Raw genomic sequence first — 21,889 nt, 5'->3', positions numbered from 1 at the left:
TCAAATCCACCTTTCCTGTCTCCTGTACGGGCAGCTGGATTCTTTACCACTAGGGGCACCTGGCAAGCCCCAAAGCTTTCAAAACCCAATGTTCTCGGTTTTGGTCCTCAAAGCATGGTCTTTGAATCAGCGGCAACGGAATTTTGTTGGGGGTGAATCTCAAGGCAGCATCTCAGATCGTGAATCAGAACCTGCAGTTTAGTGAGATTGCAAAGGGATGGTCTGCACATTCATAGGTATGTTTAGAAAGGAAGGGACTCAATGGACATGAGCAAACTCCAGGAGATGGTGAAGGACAGAGGAGCCTGGTGTGGTCCAGTCCATGGGGTCGCAAAGAGTCGGACACGACTTAGCGACAGAACAAGAACAAGAGTGGATGAGACTCTGTGCTTCCAATGCAGGGGATGAGAGTTTGGTGTCTGGTTGGGGAAGACCCCACGTGCCTCATGGCATGGTGGAAGACTCTATCTGGTCTTCCCTGCTGGCACAGTGATAAAGAATCTGCCTGCCAGGCGGGACACATGGGTTTGATCCCTGTGTTGGGAAGACCTCCTAGAGAAGGGCGTGGCAACCCACTCCGGTATTCTTGCCTGGAGAATCCCCACGGACAGAGGAGCCTGGTGGGCTACAGTCCATGGGGTCGCAGAGAGTCAGACACGACTGAGTGACTTTCACTTTCACTTTTTTCACTTCAGGGAACTAAGATCCGAGGAGCCATTAAAAAACAAAAAGTCATCTAAACACACACACACACACACACACAATTTTGGGCAAACTATTTAAAAGCACTACCCCTCAAAGAATTCCAATATATCCCCAATACAGACTCTTTGTGACCCCATGAACTGCAGCCTGCCAGGCGCCTCTGTCCATGGGATTCTCCAGGCAAGAATAGCAAGAATACCCGAGTGGGTTGCCGTTCTCTTCTCCAGGGGATCTTCCCGACCCAGAGATTGAACCTGGGTCTCCTGCATCGGTAGGCAGATTCTTTACCATTGAGCCACCAGGGAAGCCCTAATTTAGGGAATATAAATGTGCAACTTGGAGGCAAATAATCCGAGGACATGTTAGCGGTTTCTGTCCTGGGTGGGTGCGTCTGTGAATTTGACAAATTTCAGTTATTTATGAGTTGCTGTATTCTGTGGAATAGAGATAACGCCCAGGGCCCTTCTTCATTCCGAAGGGGTTTTGATCAAAGAAATGGAGCGTGTAAAAACGCTGCATAAATTCTAGCATGAGCTGAACATGACTGGTGTTTTGTTAACAAGACTACTCCAAAGTGAATTGCACCTTTGTGGAAAACACTTCAGACAATGATACTGTGATCATCTGGCAACTGTTTCTGGTCTTTTTCGCTGAAACCAGGCTCGGACACAGAGTCTCCTTTCTTTATGTGTGTTAATTTGGATTATGAAGCATTGTCTTAAAATGTTATCTTCTCTGAGGCTGATTGCCTCATCTTTCATGGTGTTTACATACTGCCTGGTAGTCAACTTTCCATGGATGGGCTTTGCCAAAGGGAAAAACAATTTCAATAGAATTTTAAAATCTTTTTGTTGCATACTTTTTTTTTTTTTTTTTGACAATTTTTGAGTCTTAGTGTTTCAAAATAATTACACCATCACCACCCTTTCTTAAAGCTTGGTTGAACAGTTCATGCAGACATTTGTTACCATGAGTTCAAATTCCTTCCTTCTAACTTTTTGTTCTGCTACTATTTAATTCATTTAGCTCTCACTCTCCATTTGTAAGTCGCTAACTGGTTTTATTAAAGAAGCCTTGCATGCATGATATTTATAAACTCTTTGCATTGAGTTGTTCAGTTGTGTCCAAGTCTTTGCGACCCCATGGACTGTAGCCCGCCAGGCTCCTCTGTCCATGGGATTCTCCAGGCAAGAACACTGGAGAGGGTTGCCATGCCCTCCTCCAGATAAACTCTTTCACTTCTCTTTAATTATAAGCTATCTTTTGCTGAGAACCTACTGTAGAGCACAGATAACTCTACTTAACACTTTGTGGTGACTTAAATGGGAAGGAAATCCAAAAAAGAGGGGATATATACATACGTATAGATGATTGACTTTGATGTACAGTAGAAACGAACACAGTATAAGGCAACTATACTTCAACAGAAATAAACATGAGATTAATAGCAGCTGAATCTCCAAAAAATTATCTTTAATTGAAATACAGTTGATGTACAATATTATATACATTTTAAGTAAACAATATAGTGTCTCACGATTTTTAAAGATTGTGCCCCATTTGTAGATAGTACAGAGTATTGGCTACACAATATATTCAATATTGTATATCTATATACACAATATGTATAGTGCTGGCTATACAATATATACAATATTGAATATATAGTATACATAATACAATATCTCTAAGTTATTTTATACCTAGTAGTCCGTACCTCTTAATGCTCTAAATTCTTATACTTTTTGAGAAGATCCACTTTACCTATTCTGAACATAATCCTCACACCCTCTCCGGCATTTGTCTGGGGCCTTGTGATGATGATGACGGCCATTCTGACCGGTGTGAGGCGGTACCTCATGATAGTTTTGGTCTGCATTTCTCAAATAATGAGTGATGTTGAGCATCTTTTCATGTCCCTGTTGGCCATCTGTATGTCTTCTTTGGAGAAATGTATGTTTAGTGGTTTTGCTCATTTTTAAAAAATTATTTCTTTTTTAATTGGAGGATAATTGCTTTACAGAATTTTGCTGTTGCTGTCAAACCTCAGCATGAATCAGCCACAGGTATACATCTATCTCCTCCCTTTTGAACCTCCCTCCCATCTCTCTCCCCACCCCACCCCACCCCTCTAGGTTGATACAGAGACCCTGTTTGGGTTTCCCGAGACATATAGCAAATTCCTGTTGTCTGTATATTTTACATACGGTCATGGAAGTTTCCCTGTTACTTTCTCCATACGTCTCATCCTCTCCTCCCCTCTCCCCATGTCCATACATCTGTCCTCTCTGTCTGTTTTTCCATAGCTGCCCTGCAAATAAATTCTTCGGTGCCATCTTTCTAGATTCTGTAGATATGTGTTAGTATACGATATTTTTCTTTCTCTTTCTGACTTACTTCACTCTGTATGATAGGCTCCAGGATAATCCACCTCCTTAGAGCTGAATCAAATGTGTTCCTTTTTCATGGCTGAGTAAAGACGCTTACTCCTTGGAAGGAAAAGTTATGACCAACCTAGATAGCATATTAAAAAGCAGAGACATTACTTTGCCAACAAAGGTCCGTCTGGTCAAGGCTATGGTTTTTCCAGTGGTCATGTATGGATGTGAGAGTTGGACTGTGAAGAAAGCTGAGCACAGAAAAATTGATGCTTTTGAACTGTGGTGTTGGAGAAGAATCTTGAGAGTCCCTTGGACTGCAAGGAGATCCAACCAGTCCACCCTAAGGGAAATCAGTCCTGGGTGTTTATTGGAAGGACTGATGCTGAAGCTGAAACTCCAGTACTTTGGCCACCTGATGTGAAGAGCTGACTCATTGGAAAAGACCCTGATGCTGGGAGGGATTGGGGGCAAGAGGAGAAGGGGACGACAGAGGATGAGATGGCTTGATGGCATCACCGACTCGATGGACATGTGTTTGAGTAAACTCCGGGAGTTGGTGGTGGACGGGAAGGCCTGGCGTGCTGCAATTCACGGGGTCACAGAGTTGGACACGACTGAGCGACTGAACTGAACTGAACTAAATGTTCCCTTGTGTGTATGTACCACAACTTCTTTATCCATTTACCTGTTGATGGACATCACCTTAAAATTGGGTTGTTTCTTTTAATGTTGAGTTGTAGGAACTGGGTATATACATTGGATATTAACCCCTGACTGGTTAATTTCCTTCTCCAGGGGACCTTCCCAACCCAGGGATGGAACCCAGGTCTCCTGCATAGGATGGTGGGATCTTTTCCCCTGAGCCATAAGGGAAACCCCCTGAGATTCTCTGGACATCTGCGAAAATACAGATGAGGAGATTGGATTAAATATTTTGCAAGCTGCTAGCAATTTCTCCTGTCCTCTTTAACATTCTGGCATATGAAAATGTCGTTTTTCTTTTTTGACCTCTGGGAACTATCTACAATAAAGTCTGTCCCTGACAACATTCAAACACTCTAACGTAAGAGAGGAATCGATATGGCGACACACAGCATGTGGCGCTCACCTCCTCCCACAAATATGTCAAAACCATCTAGATTATTCTGACCTGGAGACAGTGAAGGACAGGGAAGCCTGGTGTGCTGCAGTCCATGGGGTCGCAGTGTCGGACACGCCAGAGCAACTGAACAGCAGCGTTGATCTACGAGGATCAGTGAAATGCAAACACAATCCACAGGAGACTTTCAGCTCGTGGAGTGCAGAATTGATCTCAAGGGCTTGGTGACGTGAATGCCCGCTGTGAATTCATGTGAACTACGGACCCGGGAGATACAGACGACCGCCCCCTTATCAGCCTACCACCCGCCTCTTGGCTTTTTCTACCTCCAGTTTACGGGGAGACAGAAGGACTCCAGGGAACACTGTCCTACACCTGAGCTACCCACAGGTAAGTGATGACAAGTGATGCCCCAAAAGCCTACATCTCACCAAGGGCCTCTTCATCTGTGGGTCTACCAAGTCAGCCAGATAAATCTCTCACCGTCCCTCTCATTTTATTTATTTATTTTTTGATAAAACAAAGTCTACTCTTAGACTCTTGAACAACAAAATCAAATGCTTTACTAGAAAATGCAAGGGCATGCATTTTAGACATTGGAAGGAATGGATATGCCCAAAGATTGTCATTCTGATTTTTTTTTTCTACATTTACCTTTGATTCAGAGTTTATCTACTAGCATATTTATTGGTGTGGCCAAAAAGTTCACTTGTGTTTCTCATATGGAAAAATGAAAACAGACTATTTGGCCAACCCAGTATTATAAAATGGGCTTTCCTGTGGCTCAGTAATGAAGCATTTGCCTGCCAATGCAGGAGACATGGGTTCCATCCTGGGGTTTGGAATATCCCCTGGGGGAGGAAGTGGCAACCCACTCCAGTATTCTTGTTTGCAGAATCCCATGGACAGAGGAGCCTGGCGGGCTACAGTCCATGGGGTTGCAAAGAGTCAGATGTTGCTGAGCAACTAAGCTTGAAATGCTATAAACAAATACTGTCTGGACCCAGCGTGGAAAATTCCACTGATAAGACTTTTCCTACGTCAAAAAGATTATAACTACTTCTGCAATTGTAATAAAGTTTTGGAGAGTAAGTTTTGACCAGAATTAATGGTCATGTGGAAATGTACAATCAATTCATCATGTTACAATTTAGCTTTAAAAAAACCCAAATGAAATCCCAAGTTTCATGTCAGGTTTTAGGTTTCCTGCTCAAATTAAAGGTCATTGTATAGTATTTGTGATACTGTTTTGAACCACATATATAAATCACAGGCTTGTCAAGAAGCAGCCGCATCTATGATTAAGGTAGGAAAAAAAATGCCATTAAAAGTTCAAGACCGTCTCAAATGAGATTCCTGACAGAAGATTTTCTGGAAGTCAGTTAAATTTTATTGGCTCTATTATCATCTTTATAGTAGCTGGGAAGCCTCTCGAGAAGTGAATTTAAAGTTGATTCTTTTGCTTGTAATAAAAAATAAAGAGCATCCTATTTTACCTAAGGGGATGTCTTCAAAATGACTTTTAAAGTAAGAATCATAAAAGTAAGGAAAAAGAAAACCCATGGAGGCTGTCGACATCATTTTTCTTTTTTCTTTTTCCCAAGGAGTTCTATCATTAATGCTCTTTAATAAACTTGGGATCTTGTCAGTTGCTCAGGGGTTTTTTCCTGGAGAGATGGGTAGGTTTGTTATCTAATGAGGAAATGTTAGTTGTTCAGTCGTGTCCGACTCTCTGTGACCCCATGGGCTGTAGCCCGCCAGGCTCCTCTGTCCATGCGATTCTCCAGGCAAGAATACTGCAGTGGCTTGCCATGCCCTCCTCCAGGGCATCTTCCCGACCCAGGGATGGAACCTGCATCTCCTGCATTGCAGGCAGATTCTTTTCCACCTGAGCCACCAGGAAGCCCCAAGTTGTTGAGTAAGTTGTCTTTGTCGTCTTTCCAGGGCTGCTGGGGAATAGCACTCAAGGAACCCCATCCTCATTCTACTTGTCCCTTCACTAGACCGCAAAAGACTTGACTTCATATTTGCCTCACTAATTCCATTTTCAGCAGAAAGCCTGAGAAGTGGAGGGTACTTCACCATGTTGAGTACAGAAAGAAGGGGAAGGAGACAGAGGAGGTGTTCATTCAGCAGCGTCAGGCAGAGCTACCAAAGTGAACACGCCGCTAGACGGAGAGAAGCCACTTCACTATAGAGGTGCGTGCAAGCATCCAGGATGTAGGCGAACATCATTGGGTGCAAATTAAGTCACTCACCTTTCCCCCAGTTGATGTATTTATAGCAAGATTCGCTGTGGAACATTTAGATATTCTGTTGCTATTTAGTCACTAAGTCATGACTATTTGCAACCCCATGGACCATAGCCCACCAGGCTCCTCTGTCCATTTGTTAATTTGTTTATGGCACATCTGTTAAATTGTTTATAGCAAGATCTGCTGTGGAACATTGAGATATTCTGTTGTTTAGCTGGTGAGTCATGACCTCTTATGACCCCATGGGCTGTAGCCCGCTAGGCTCCTCTGTCCATGGGATTCTCCAGGGAAGAATACAGGAGTGGGTTGCCGTTCCCTTCTCCAGGGGATCTTCCCAGCCCAGGGATTGAACCTGGGTTTCATGCATTGCAGGCGGATTCTTGACCATCAGAGCCAGCAGGGAAGCCCAGTGTCTCTGGGGAGAAAACGCCCCTATTTGAATCCACAGTGAGCGGGCGGCAAGTCTGCTTTCTAATGCGCAGAAGCACCCTTCTCCACTGTTCCCGTCTGCACGTGCTGCTGCTCCAAACCCTGTAACATTTTTCTCCCCAAAGGGAGCTCACGGGTGGCCATCCACGCAGGCCTGATCTAAGCCCGAACCTCTGTGATTCACGGGCTCCGCCGTGTCGGGGCTGAAACGGAAATGCGGATGGTAATCTGCCATTTTCAAGTTCAGAGCTGGCGCTGTCTGGCTACATGGACTGCTCGTGGCCTCATCTCTGGCTGGCAGGGAAGTCTGCGTTTTGTGGGGTTCCCCCACTCCCCGTCTCTCCTTGTACCCCAAGAAACGGATGAGTGTGTCTCTTGAATGCTTTAGGACAACGGGCTGCTTCAAGTCTCCTTGCATACATTTCCCCTGAATATGATTTTTTATTTCTCCCGTCTGTAAGTTATGCTGACGTTTTCTTTTTGACGTTAGGCTATAGGTAGTGGTCTCTCTGAATTCATTGATATATGTAAGATGAGAGAATAAAAACTTATTTGGGGTTATCAGTGAGTAGCGGCTATGACTTGATGGCTTTTTTCCCCTCTCTTCCAGGGATTTGTGAAATTTGCACTCCTGGCTCAAATGTGCAAGGCTGAAGACAGATGTCAACTGTCCTTGAACTTGCCCGGGGTCCACACCGTTAGCTGTCGAGGGGTGAGAGTGGGTTGGTTCCCCAAGGACGCCGCATAGAACATGTTCTGTCCAACGGTGTCTCTCTCCTCATCCTTCTTATTCACTGCAGAGTGCTGACCCTGAGCTCACACAGTCTCATTTCTGGTTTTCTTCTCCTTTATTTTCAGTCTCTGACTTACAGCATGAACACAGTGGGGTCCAGAGGCCTTGGGTATTTGGGTATTCAAGTATGGAAACTCAGTAAGTAGTGCATACACAATACATGCATGTTGTTTGGATAAAAGAAAAACACATATATACCATTTTCCATATTTATTTATACTAAAAAATGATATATTTCATACATACTGTACTATTTAATACAGAGTAAACAAATTAAATAGGTAGGTTGATGATAACTAATCAATGTTGTTTATTACTTTATTTTAAATTGTCATATACACGTGTGAGACAAACAATCAGAGAAGGTAGGGACTTCCCTGGTGGCCCAGTGGTTAAGACTTTGCCTTCCAATGCAGAGGGTGCAGGTTTGATGCCTGGTCAGGGAGGTAAGGTCCCCCATGCTCTGTGGCCAAAAAGAAAAAATCCAGAAGCAATATTGTAACAAGTTCAATGAAGACTTTGATTAAAAAAATAACAGTTAAAAAAACAAGACAGTGTGTTAAGAGCACAAGTGCACTCAATGAATGAGAAATACACACAGGAGTAGTTTCAAAACAAATAATGTTAGGAACCTTCTTAACCTCATATTCTGTCTTGGAGCAGGAAATGGCAGCCCACTCCAGTATTCTTGCCTGGAGAATCCCATGGACAGAGGAGCCTGGCGGGGTATGGTCCATGGGGTCGCAAGAGTTGGACATGACTTAGTGACTAAACCACCAATACTGTGTCTATTTATTGATCCATTATACTGTGTCTATTTATTGATCTATCTGTATATATATACAGAGAGAGACTGGATGTTCTTGTCTCTTCCCCCAAGGTAATGTTATCAGGAAGTGAGGTGGTGATGAGGGTATAGTCTCCATGAAGGGGATTGGTTTCCTCCAAGCGAGGACCAGCCCAAAGACACCATCTACGAACCAGGAAGAAGATGCTCACATTGAATCTGTCCTCGCCAAGGTCTTGGACGTCCAGCCTCCAGAACTGTGAGACAGTAACACCTGCTTTTTTATGTGTCCTTAGTCACTCAGTCTTGGACAACAACGAGATCCAACCAGTCCATCCTAAAGGAAATCAGTCCTGGGTGTTCATTGGAAGGACTGATGCTGAAGCTGAAGCTCCAATGCTTTGGCCACCTGATGCGAAGAGCTGACTTATTGGAAAGGACCCTGATGCCAGGAAAGATTGGGGGCAGGAGGAGAAGGGGATGACAGAGGGTGAGATGGCTGGATAGCATCACCGACTCAAAGGACATGAGTTTGAACAAGCTCTGGGAGTTGGCGATGGACAGGGAGGCCTGGCGCGCTGCAGTCCAGGGGGTCGCAAAGAGTCGGTCACAACTGAGCGACTGATCTGAGAGAAATAAGAGTGGGTTACCCCGGGGAAATTCTTGGTGAATCAAAAAAGAAACCGAGGAATTCCTATTTGCCTCAAATGCCTGTCAGCTGAGACGCTGACATGTAAGACATAAAAGTTCCATGTGGGTCGACAGATGCATTCATTCCTCGTTTAGGTGAACAGATAACGGAAGCTGACTTGAGGAAATAGCGTCTCCCTGATACTTTGTATTCTGATCGTGTATGTTATGAATAGAGATTTTATTACAGAGCATACAAGCATCTTTCATTCTGACACATCACTGGTGCCATCGCCTCGGGAGACCCTGCAGGGAAACCTTCCATCTGGGAAAAGGACCCACTACTGGGAAGGTGAGCACTAGAACTCTCTGCTATCCACGTAAAGCTTAGGCGTAAACAAGTAATTTTTTAAAGATTTATCTTTAATTGGAGGATAATCGCTTTGGAATGTGGTGTGGTTTCTGCCATCCATCAGCGTGAATCAGCAACAGGTGTACATGTGTGCCCTCCCCTCTCGGACTCCCCTCCCACCTCCCTCCCCATCCCAAGGAACCTAGGACACCGTCTAGGTTGTCAGAGAGCCCAGTTTGAGCTCCGCGAGTCACAGAGCAAATTCCCACTGGCTGTGTCTTTTACACATGGTGATGCACATTTTCATTCTACACTCCGAATTCGTCCCACCCTCTCCTTCTCCCACTGCGTCCACAAGTGTGTTCTCTATGTCTGCGTCTCTGCTGCAGTCCTGCAGAAATGTTCCTCAGTATCAACCTTCTAGATTCCATATGCATGCATTAATATGAGATATTTGTCTTTCACTTCCTGACTCACTTCACTGTCTATAATAGGCTCTGGGTTCACCTGCCTCACTAAAACAGACTCAGACACATTCTTTTTTATGGCTGAGTAATATTCCATTGTATCTATGCACCACATACTCGTTATCCATTCATCTGTCGATGGACATTTGGGTTGCTTCCGTGTCCTGGCTATTGTAAATCATGCTGCAGTGAAGACTGGAGTGCATGTGTCTTTTTGAATTACACTTTTCTCCGGATGGACATACACCCAGGAGTGGAACTGCTGGGCTTTGTCATAACTCTCTTTTTAGCTTTTCCGGGAACCTCCAGACTCTTCTGCAGAGTGGATGCACCGATTTCCATGGCCACCACCAGAGTGCAAGGGTAAGTAAATCACGTTTTCTTTCAGGTTCGTCTAGCGTGTGAATGTATGATTTTAGGGAGATAGAAGGAACAGAGTAAGAGAGAGATGGAGAAGCGGAGAGAAGAGAGTTGAATAGAGAATCAGAGAAAGAAGTTGAGAAGGAGAAGGAGACAGAGACGAACAGAGAGGCAGAAACAGGGATATTCACAGACATTGAGAGAAGAGGAGAGGCAGGCAGACAGAGAAGCGATGATGGAGACAGAGGAAGAGAAGCAGAGAGATGCAGAGTGAGATGCTCAGAGAGAGGGAGAGAAGGCGGGAGATCGTGACGTGGAGGAAGAGAGACGCAGAGGAAGAGATCCCGAAGCCGGGCGAGTGAGGGACATGGTGAGGGAAGCCAGGGGAGACGGAGAGACAGAGAATGAGGCAGAGAAGCAGAGGGACGTAGTGACACAGAGGAAGAAGGACAGAGAGACACAGAACCGGAAAGAGGTTGCAGAGAGAGAGACGCAGAGACAGAGAGACGCAGAGAGAGATGCTGAGACAGAGGGGAGACAGAGACACGGGGAGGACAGTCAGAGAGACGCAGAGAGAGATGCTGAGACAAAGGAGAGACAGAGATGTGGGGAGGACAATCAGAGATAGAGAGATGCAGAGACAGATGCTGAGACAGAGGAGAGACAGAGATGCGGGGAGGACAGTCAGAGACAGAGAGGTGCAGAGAGAGATGCTCAGACAGATGAGAGACAGAGAGAGACACGGGGAGATAGGCAGAGAGAGATGCTGAGACAGAGACACAGGAGGACTGTCAGAGACAGAGAGATGCAGGGTTAGATGCCAAGACAGAGGAGAGAGACAGAGAGACACAGAGAGAGATGCTGAGATACAGGAGAGACAGAGAGAGAGACAGAGAGACAGAGACGGACACATAGACACAGGAGGACAGGCAGAGACAGAGATGCAGAGAGAGATGCTGAGACAGGAGAGACAGAGAGATGGGGAGACAGTCAGAGACAGAGAGATGCAGAGTAAGATGCTGAGACAGAAGAGAGAGGCAGCAAGAGAAGCAGTGAAACCATCAGAGACCTAGTTTGAGAAGCAGAGAGAGATGCAGAGAGAGACGCAGAGTCAGGGAGAGCGGGGGCAGACAGAGACAGAGAAAGAGGCGCAGAGATACCCAGACGACGGGCAGAGCTGGAGACAGAGGCGGAGACGGGGAGGGAGCAGGTGACAGACGCACAGATGCACGGATCTCAGGAGCAGACAGAAGCCGAGGGATGCGACACGGCAGAGACAGGGATCTCTGCAGAGAAGCGCAGAGACGGAAGGCAGACAGACCTAGACAGAAGCAGAGCGCCTTAGAGATGCGTCTGGAGACGGAAGCAGAGACGCAGAGGCAAAGACAGACGGGAGCAGCGAGACCCTTGGACAGAAAGACAGGCAAAGCGGGATGCAGACATGCGGTGGGGAGTCACGGCAGGAGACAGAGATATGGAGGGAAGAAGAGACAGAGGCAGAATCAGAGAGAGAGTCAGGAGAGAAGGGGTTAGAGATGGAGCAGGAAGCGGAGAGGCGGGGACAGAGAAAGAGAGAGAGAGAGGCAGAGAGAGACAGAGAGAGAAGCGGACAGACAGAAAGAGGTAGAGAGAGGAGCAGAGTCCAAGAGAAAAGCAGACAGAGGCAGAGAGAAGCAGAGACACAGAGAAATGGATAGAGGTGGACAGAACCAGAGTGTCAGAGAGAGACAGAGAGGAAGGTTCAGGAGATGGAGAGAATTGGAGGGTCAGACAGACAGAGGAAGATGCAGGAGATGGACAGAACCAGAGGGTCAGACGGAGAGAAAGATAAAGGAGATGGACAGAACCAGAGGATCAGACAGAGAGAGACAATCAGAGGATCAGACAGAGAGAGGAAGATTCAGGAGATTGCATGGAGATGAGAGAGGCCCCGGACCAGACCTTGCACGGGCTTTGGTTTTGCGACTTAAGTTTGTGTGGAAGGCGTGGCTTTGGTTTTGTGACTTCGCTTTGTGTGGAAGGCATGGATGCAGGAAGGTGTGAGCAACCCCACAAGGATGCGGGCATCTGGTGGAACCAAAGACAGCTGTCTGTACGGAGGATCTGCTGAAGCCCTGGTGCCCATCTGATCCTGAAGAGCGTGTTTGTCGGTGGCGTTGAAAATATACGCTGTCATTTGAGAAACGACTTTGAAATGGATGGCAAGATGAAACCACGGAACTTAAGAAGACAGGCAAAGCGGGGGTCAAGGAGAGAACTAGCTTTTGCAACTTTTTTGATGCCGATACATTTGGTAACACTGGTGTTCAGAAATAGCACACTATTTATCGGCATAATTGCGAAGTGAAGAAAAGGTCCTTTCTAAAAAAGAAAATGCAAGGCTTCGCTGGTGGGCCAGCGGTGGAGAATCCAGCCGCCAATGCAGGAGACACAGGTTCGATCCCTGGTCCGGGAAGACCCCACATGCCTCGGGGTAAGTAAGCCCCCCTTCCCCCCAATGCTAACGCTGTGCGTCAAAACTAAGAAGCCCACACCCTGGAGCCTGTGCGCCACAATAAGAGAAGGCTCCGCCATGAGAAGCCCACGAAACAGAAATAGAGAGTAGCCCCCGCTTGCCACCACTAGGGAAAACCCACACACAGCAGATGAGACCCAGGGCAGGCAGCCAAAAATACATTAAAAAAAAATACCACACTGTTCGGGGGGGCGGGTGTCGTTGTGAGGTGAAAAAGGCCCTTTCTCAGTACGAGATGTGACCTGCTGGACCACACAGAGGTTGGGCAGGTGGCTCTGGAAACTCCACGGGTCGTGGCGGGAAAGTCTCCAGGCGGAGGCCGCAGACCGAGACTTGCAGGAGGTGATGGTGGATAGGATGGATTTGGAAGCGATGGGGCCCTAACGGCCGTGGTCTGGGTTATAGAAGTAGGGGCTTTGGCAGCGTGGACCGAAACACAGACACATGGATATGATGGTCAGAGTGAAGGAGGAGATTTTGGAGGTAACTACGATGGTGGGGAGAACCGTCATGGTTTCGGAAATTACAGTCGACAGCAGCCATTGAGTTACGGACGTTGTAAGTCAACTAGACCTCAATGTTTAAAAAATCTCGCTACAGAAGAGCGACGAGCAGAGATGGCAGAGTGAGGATAGCTAATCTAAATTATGATGCTTTTCCCATCTGACACATATATGCATTGTATATACAAAACTGTGTCTTTGCAAGTAACGACAGTGGATGTGTTAACAGTAGTTTAAAGAACCGTGATTATGAATGCAAATATGTATTCATATATACACAGTTACGCCTTTGCGTGTTACAATAACAGAGGTATATTTATGTATCTTTCGTTATGTTCCAGGCGCTGAACAACTGTGTTTGCATAACTGTGAACGCAGATGCATTAATCTACACTTGCCTCAGTGATGATGTAATTTCGACTTGTTTTCATGATACAAGATTATTACGAACGCAGATGCATTAATCTACACTTGCCTCAGTGATGATGTAATTTCGACTTGTTTTCATGATACAAGATTATTACGAAGGACACTTAAAAGGGTACCATTATCTGGAAGGTCTGATTTTCCATACTGCGGAAATCCCGTGTTTCCACTGTTGCGTCACAGCTACTAAACTGACGTCATAACTTCATTTTGTGTCTTGACCTTATTTTTTTTTTTAATAACTGGAGGATAATAGCTTTAGGATGTTGTGTTAGTTTCTGCTGTGTAACAGTGTAAATCAGCCCTATGCATGCATCTGTCCCCTGCCTCTCGAAACTCCCAGCCCCCACCCAGCCCTTTAGGTCATCACAGAGCCCCCAGCTGAGCTCCCTGGGTTATATAGCAGCTTCCCACTGAACTATCTGATTTACACAGGGTCGTGTAGGTATCCGTCACTGTTGCTCTTTCAATTCACCCCACCCTCTCTTTCCCCCACCGTGTCCATCCTACATTGCTCGGAAACTTTAGGAAGGTCGTTTCTCCCCCTCAGATCCTGCTTTAATTCTTCATTTCAAAAATGCGTCTGAAAAACACAGATATGGAAGAGTTGCAGAGAAATCAAAAATAACTCAAGTGACACTTTTACCTAGCCACGGAAGACCGGAGGTAGCAGGTGAAAATATCTTGATTTTCATTCTGCAGGTAAGAAGCAGAAAAACTGAGGTCTTGGGGAAGGGGATGGACGTGGTTACCATACATATTTCTCAGCGAATGCGGGTTCCCTAAGCAGACCTGGGCAAGTGAAAAAGGAACTGCCAGCTCAAGGCATCAGAATATCAAATGGCCACATTTACGCTGAGTGAATCGAAGACGTCTGTTGAGATCCTTTAAACCGAAAAGCAACGATTCAATTTTTCACTTGTGACCTGACATGGAAATTTCAAACTTGTGAGAGAAGCAGTAGAAATGATTAAAAAATAAAAAAATTAAAACACAGATGATGCTTCCGCAGAATCTGACTTACGCAGCTACTGCTATTATCTTGAAGATAAAAACAAACCGTGAAAATGACAACCCGTCCCATGGTGAATTTTACTAAGCTCCGCAGAGACGTTCAACTTACACGGGTAAGACATGATACAGTTCATTCTTTCTTTTACTCAGTTAACAGATACTGAATAAGAGTCTCCAATGTGCCGGAGACCATGAGAAATAGCAAAATTCATACGCTTGGTCCCTCAAGAGAATGAAAATTCAGTGGAAACACAACACATTCAGTAAAGGATAAGCCAGATGTGGTGAACTGTGGTGTTGGACAAGACTCTTGAGAGTCCCTTGGACTGCAAGGAGATCCAACCAGTCCATCCTAAAGGAAATCAGTCCTGAATGTTCATTGGAAGGATTGATGCTGAAGCTGAAACTCCAATCCTTTGGTCACCTGATAGGAAGAACTGACTCATTGGAAAAGACCCTGACGCTGGGAAAGATTGAGGGCAGGAGGAGAAGGGGACGACAGAGGATGGGATGGTTGGATGGCATCACTGACTTAATGGGCATGAGTTTGAGTAAACTCTGGGAGTTGGTGATGGACAGGGAGGCCTGGCGTGCTGCAGTCCTTGGGGTCACAAAGAATTGGACATGACTGAGCGACTGAACTGAACTGGAGAAAATCACCAAGAACAGAGTAACAGCCAGGGAAATGCAACAATCCAAGGGAAGAAAAGGATGCAGCCTTGGTAAGGAAACTCTTCTCTGGACAAAGACGCAATGAAGGCAGTGTGCAAGACAGGCTGGCCACCCCCAGCCCAAAGGAATTCAACCCTGAGGGCAAGCGTCATGGAGCTGTTAGAAGAAGTGGGACTTAGGGAGGAGGAGCTGGAATTGGGGACTGGGCTGGCTCATCTGTTCTGAGACCTGCAGGAATGGAGACGCTGCGGGCGCAAGCTGGTCGGAAACCACCCGAAGAGACGTCGGGAAATGTGAATCTGGGGCAAGTTGCAGAATTAGGAAAGAACCTGCCTGGAGGTGATAATTACAGCTGGGGAGGCCCTGTGGGTTCAAAGCAAGAAGACAATGAGAACATCAAGGCTTCAAAAGAGGTCAGTTGTATCGCCTGAGCCGGCTGCTAAATCTATGGGGGAGAAGGTAGCCTTGGGCAGGGCTGAAAGCATGGATCAGTCACGAACCTGATATGGGTCCTGTCCTCACATCTCTGCCTGTCTTCTCTACTCCCCTCTTTCCCTCCGTCTTCTGCTTCTCCATTGCCTGCTTCTGCTCAGCCCCCTTCTGCACGCCCTGCCTCCCTTCTCCTTCTCCCCAGGGAGGAAAACAATCGAAGCTTTCTGTCTGAAGCTTGGTGCATCTCAGATCTTCTTAGATGACCAGACGACCTGGCGGGCAACAGTCCAAGGAGCTGTGAAGAGTCAGGCACAACTGACCATGCACCAAATGGGGAGACCGCGGAGTCAACTGATTTTTAGGAAATTAGAGTGGCTTCGGAGAGAGGCCACTGCACATGATAAATGAGAAACCAGCTGACGTAGAGATGGGACTCAGAGCATAGGGTAGACACAGCAGTTAAGACGTGGGTGCAACCTAAGTGTCTGTGGACAGAGGAAGGCATAAAGAAGATGTGGTACACATATACCACGGAATATCACTCAACCATAAAAAGGGATGAAATAAGGCCATTCGTAGCCACATGGACGGACACGGAGAAGTCATACTGGGTGAAGTCATCAGACAGACCAAGACAAACATTATATGCTATCACTTTCATGTGGGATATAAAATATGATACAGATGGCCGTACTCACAAAACAGAAATAGACTCGTAGACATAGAAAATGAATTCACAGTTACCAAGAACTACAAACTTACAGGTTACTTACAAGGTAACTTACAGGATTACAAAGTTATGATTGCCATTTCCTGGGAGGAGGAAAGGGCAGCCCACTCCAGTACTCTTGCCTGGGAAATCCCATGGACAGAGGAGCCTGGTGGGCTATAGTCCATGGGCTCGCAAAGAGTCGGACATAACTGAGCACCCATGGACAGCTGAGTGAGTAAATAACCAGAACCACGAATGGTTACCAAAGGGGTAAATGGAAAAACTAGGAATTTGGGATTAAAATACACACACACACACATACAAGTATATACAAAATAAACAACAAAGATTTACTGTTATAGCATAGCAACTATATCAATATCCTATAATAACCTACACTGGAAAAGAATCTGAAAAAAATGCATATATGCATAATTGAATCACTTTGCTGTAAATGGAAATTGACACAAAGTTTAAATCAACTGTACTTCAATGTTTAAAATGCATGCGAGTGGACGTCTTGACCTAGAGGCAGAGTAGACGTATCAGAGTTCCAGAGCAAGTCAGTCAAACACGCTCTGAGCACACACGCAAGAAGATGACCAAATGGGTAGAACACAAAGTCAGCCGTATGGATGTGAGAGTTGGACCATAAAGAAGGCTGGGCGCTGAAGAATTGATGCTCTTGAACTGTGGTGTTGCAGAAGACTCTTGAGAGTCCCTTGGACTGCAAGGAGACCCAACCAGCCCATCCTAAAGGAAATCAACCCTGAATATCCACTGGAAGGACTGATGCTGAAGCTGCAATCCTTTGGCCACCTGATGAGAAGAACTGACTCACTGGAAAAGACCCTGATGCTGGGAAAGATTGAGGGCAGGAGGAGAAGGGGACGACAGAGGATGAGATGGTTGGATGGCATCACTGACTCAAAGGACATGAGTTTGAGTAAGCTCCGGGTGATGGTGAAGGACAGGGAGGCCTGACGTGCTGCAGTCCATGGGGTCGCAAAGAGTCAGACATGACTGAGCAACTGAACAACAATTATAACACACACACATGTGTATATATTCCAAATTCCTCTCTAGATTATCTCTTATAGAATTTTTGAAGCTTCAGAGAACACTAGACATTGCCATGCCTATAGCTAAATTGCTGAAAGTAACAGGGCTAATTTTTCTGAGGTACAATGTGACATCTTAATTGCTTTTCTTGGTCCAAGATTACTCATATCTGCCATTTCCACACTCAACCTTCTTTGCTGTGATAAAATTCCACTGCCTGAAATCCTCCATTTTCTTAAGGCAGCCGGTTCCCTTGACATGTCTTTTTAATGAACGGCTATGATCAGAGCCCATGTAATTCAGTCAACTGTTTTCAAAGAAGAAAGTTTAATCTAATAACTTCTTATTAAATTTTTAGTTCTCGCCGAAGCACGTTTGAAGGATGTTCAAGGTAAACCATCTCACGTCAGAATTCGATTGCCGGGTACCTTCATCCGTCGTTAATGAAAATTTATTTCAGGCTAATAACACATCCTGCTGTCTGTTATGTTGTGGAGGAGCTCTGCACACGAGCTTTTTGGATATGCTAAGCTTATAACTGATATTTTATGCTTGCCTATTTTCCAATGACAAGTAGGTGCAGCTCTAAAGAAGAAAATTGCATCTAAAATCACTTGGTTGTCTGATTACATATATACAAAAAAAGAACTAACCAGGTGATGGTTTAGACTGGGAGCTAAACTAGAAATGGATCAAGTCTACCAAAGCTGGACTTCACACTGCCAGCATTTAACTCAACGTGTCTTCACCTGTCTTGCTTTGTCTCTACCAAGTAAACACATTTACAAAGTTATCAAGTGTCACAGCAGTCTATCCGTGGCAGTGGCTGGGAAATGAAACTCTTTTAGGGACATAGCGATCATAAGGGAAACAATGGGGAAAGTACAATATTGATGATGTATGTTGGGCTTAAAGTACCCACTGGTTCAATATTTTAAAGAATCCAATTTGCAGCCCAATGAAACATACTCGTGAACAAAGACAAATGATGTGTCACTCACTGTGAATCTCCGACGGGCATTTCAATCCATCCATTTTTCAAAAGATTTTTTTTTTTTTTTGGTGGACCATTTTCAAAGTCTTGCTTGAATTTGTTAACAATATTGCTTCTGTTTTATGTTCTGGTTTCTTGACTTTCAGCTGTGTGGGATCTTAGGCCCCTGACGGGGGATTGAACGTGTAGGCCCAGCATCAGAAGCTGAAGTCTGAATCACCGGACCGCCAGGGATGTTCCATTCCATCCATTCTTGTCTGCATCATATTGCATTGACATTCCTAATATCCTATGGCTTTGGTTCTTTGTTTTTAATGCCCCCCGCAATGCTGACAAAGGTGGCTTCCTATTTTCATCTTTCTGTGCTTACAAGTCTCAGGAAGGCAGAGGGACTGAATGAAGACCAAATGGTTGTAAGCTAGCTGAACACCCCTTGCAAAAGAAAATGCAGGACATACATGCGCCATATTGCTATTTTGGGAGAAACCCGTCATGCCGTTGGACACGCCGCAGATTGTTGATTCCTTGAACAAACCGGCAGAGTAGGAATATGCAGTTATTTGCCTCCATTTGGAAGAGGGGCAAAGACACGTTCCTACGGCTTAGGCAGTGTGTGTATGCGTGAGTGCTCGGTCGTGTCCGACTCTTTGCAACCCCTTGGACTGCAGGCCACCAGCCTCCTCTGTCCATGGGATTTCCCAGGCAAGAATATGGGAGTTGGGTTGCCATTTCCTCCTCCAGGAATCTTCCTTAGGCTCGGGGTAGTAGTTCCTCTTATTTCTGAACAATAATCTGCCTGTGAGACCATAAACTACAGCTTCTGACACATTCTTCGGGCAGACTCTTGAATCTGTGGGCACTGACAAATGGAATTCTCTCATGGGTGCTGATCTGCCTTGGGCCTCAGTGATTTATTTCCCCTTGGAGACTTTAAAATGTTGTGGTAAGACGTGAGGTCTGAGAAAGAGGAGAGCTTGCCTGGAAGAAGTTTTATGAAATTCATAGATGCATATAATCACCCAGCGAAAACTGACCTTAAAGGCGGTGTAATCTCACTCCATCATTTTAGAAGTATGGAAAGAATAGGCTGCAAGGAACGGCTGGTGGTTATTAATATCTGGGGATCATGGAGCCTCTGAGCATCGGAGTAGAATTATGAGCCTGTCCCTAAACCGAAGCATTTGTGCACCAAATGCACATTGTACATTCTCTTTAGGTCTCGGGAGGTACTTGTTAGAGAATTTTATCACTGACTCGAGAACCCTGAGGTTGGATGATTCATCAAGGGCCACTCAGGCGGGTCTCATGAGATATCCTTGGAAGAAGAGTCTTTGGTTTTGGAACTGAAGCTACATGATCTCAGGAATATGCTTCCCGGGTGGTTCAGCAGTAAAGAATTCACCTGAGATGTAGGAGACGTCGGTTCCATCCCTGCATCAGGAAGGTCCCCTGGAGGAAGAAATGGCAACCCACTCCAGTGTTCTTGCCTGGAGAATCCCATGGACAGAGGAGCCTGGCGGGCCACAGTCCATGGGGTCGCAAAGAATCGGACATGACTGAGCACACGAACATCTGTATATATATTTAAGTATATATATATATAATTTTAATACTTAGATATATATATACATGTATATACATATGTGTGTGTATATATATATATATATATGTATAGCTTAGGAATAGAGAGCCATAACTTATGGCTTCATTACTAATGGTCCCCATAGCGTGGATGGAACCTTCACACTCTGCCCCAAATATTGACATACTTACCTCAAACACACTCATTTCCAAATGACGGTTTAAAATTTATAAGCAGTGTCAAATTGGGATTTTTCAGAAAGTCCTAACTGCTTGATTCAGGGGCTTATTTTTGCTTTCTCCTTTATTTTCTTTAGCTGACTACATTCCTAGTGTGTGCAAAACACGAGTCATTAAGAATAAAAAAATAAATTGTGTTTTAACCAAGAAGAGGTCACCATCTCCTGGGGATAGCAGGATACAATATCTAAAATAAAGGCCTTTCCCCAAAGACCCTGAGGGACATTCTACTCCTCAAATCTGAATGTGCTTTAATATTCTCAACATTGATATTAATATTAAATATCAATATTAATTAACAATCAATAATATTTAATAATAATCAACAGCAAATAAACATTAATATTTATGTAATATATACTATATGCCATAAATAGCATTAATGTTTATAATTATATAAATATTAATATAAATATATTAATATCAACATTAATATTAATAAATATAATACAAATATTTCATAAATATTATGTAAACATCAATAATCAATAATATAATACTATTCTTAAATAACCAATAACTAAAATGAATATTTTATAATAATTTGATAATTAATATTAATGTCAAATATTAAATTAAGACTGATGTTCTCATGTTATTCAAAGAGGTGAAAATAAAAATTCTGCTAGCTAATATCAATCTGTCTGATGCCAAGGGCTTTCCTGGTGGCTCAGACGGTAAAGAATCCGCCTGCCAATGCAGGAGATGTGGGTTTGATCCCTGTGTTGGGAAGATCCCCTGGAGGAGGACATGGCAACCCACTCCAGTATGCTTGCCTGGAGAATCCCATGGACAGAGGAGCCTGGTGGGCTATATATAGTCCATGGGGTCACAAAGAGTCAGACACGACTTAGCAATTTAAAAACGATAGCACCAACATCATGTCAAAACCTGTATATATCTTTCTGAGAATGGGACATTTCACGTTATTTCAACCAAAGGTACCCATAATTGTCACAATTCGAAAGCTGCGTCAACCAAGGAATTGCCCTGAAGTTCTCAGGGTTAACCTATCATTATTATTTTGCATCATTTCTGCCAAGGTCTAGAGTCTATCCTTTAGAAACAAATGCACAAATATGGGGCAAAAGTCACTGGCTGCCTGTGACCTCTCCTCTCACCCTGGACAGGTTTTCAAGCTTCTCATTCTGACAGATTATTTGTATGTTATATGACATTTGTATTCAGTTGGTTTAGTTGCTCAGTCATGTCTGACTCTTTGCGACCCCATGGACTAAAGCCCGCCAGGCTCCTCTGTCCATAGAATTCTCCAGGCAAGAATCCTGGAGTGGGTTGCCAGTCCCATCTCGAGGGGATCTTCTCAACCCAGGGATCGAACCGAGGTCTCCTGCATTGCAGGCAGATTCTTGACCATTTGAGCTACAGGGAAGAACTTAATACGTCCTGAGAGTAAGTTTAAAAAAAAACAAACCTCAAAATGGCTTAAAGACTTAAATACAGACCTGACATCATAAATCTC

This window comes from Cervus elaphus, chromosome X (assembly GCF_910594005.1).
Source record: "Cervus elaphus chromosome X, mCerEla1.1, whole genome shotgun sequence".
In the NCBI taxonomy this organism is placed as follows: Eukaryota; Metazoa; Chordata; class Mammalia; order Artiodactyla; family Cervidae; genus Cervus; species Cervus elaphus.
Note: the sequence above shows the minus strand (reverse complement) of the source record.